This window comes from Meleagris gallopavo, unplaced genomic scaffold (assembly GCF_000146605.3).
Source record: "Meleagris gallopavo isolate NT-WF06-2002-E0010 breed Aviagen turkey brand Nicholas breeding stock unplaced genomic scaffold, Turkey_5.1 ChrUn_random_7180001943622, whole genome shotgun sequence".
In the NCBI taxonomy this organism is placed as follows: Eukaryota; Metazoa; Chordata; class Aves; order Galliformes; family Phasianidae; genus Meleagris; species Meleagris gallopavo.
The window spans coordinates 1-660 of NW_011205477.1; the positions used below are offsets into that span (position 1 = coordinate 1).

Sequence of the window (660 nt, forward strand, 5' to 3'; positions counted from 1 at the left end):
CCCCAGCTCACTTCTACCTCTGCGTGTTGCTCAGCGCCTCTTTTTTCTGCCTGGAGCTGCTGCAAACTTGGGTAGAAAACAAACAAAACGGTTCAATCAACCACCAATGGCACCGTGCCCCCCCAGCCACCCTCCCTTCACCTCTCATCCTTTTTTCCTCAGCTCGTCCATCAGCTGCAAGAGAAACAAACCACCTATAAGACTTCAATGAAATCTTCTCAGGTCTCACAATGCCAACAAAACACTTCTCTCTTTTTCCTTACCTCAGCCACCTCTGCCTGCAATCGGGTCAGCTCCTCCTGAGGGGGAGGGAAGGGGCGGAAATGAAGATAAAGGGACTCAGACACCCACAGCCCCTCCCAACAAACCCCATTTTAGCCCCACGTTCCCCCCTGCCCCCACTTCCTTCCCTGTTTGCTCCCTGCAAACTCCTCTTTGTACCCAATTCTTCCTCCCACAACCTCCGTCTCCATCCTCTCCCTCACCCATTTGCACCCCAAACTTTCCCCAAATCCCCCAAACCTTTCCTCCCTTCTCAAATCCTTCCCCACAGCCCCCCAGTTCCCCTACAGACATCCCCCTACCCCCCACCACCCAACGTACCTCTGCGGTAGAAGCTGGGGGGTCCCCATTGGGGGTGTCCCCACCTCCAGCCCCCCC

The 660-nt window shown here is 55.6% G+C and overlaps 1 long non-coding RNA gene across 1 annotated transcript; it reads right to left on the reverse strand.

Annotated features, from left to right (window-relative positions):
• Nucleotides 1–16: 16 nt before the first annotated feature.
• Nucleotides 17–660, reverse strand: LOC104916771. Its single transcript, XR_796675.3, has 4 exons — nt 604–660; nt 264–299; nt 142–174; nt 17–66 (listed from the first exon to the last, which is right to left on the reverse strand). It is a non-coding gene; the product is annotated as an uncharacterized LOC104916771 (long non-coding RNA).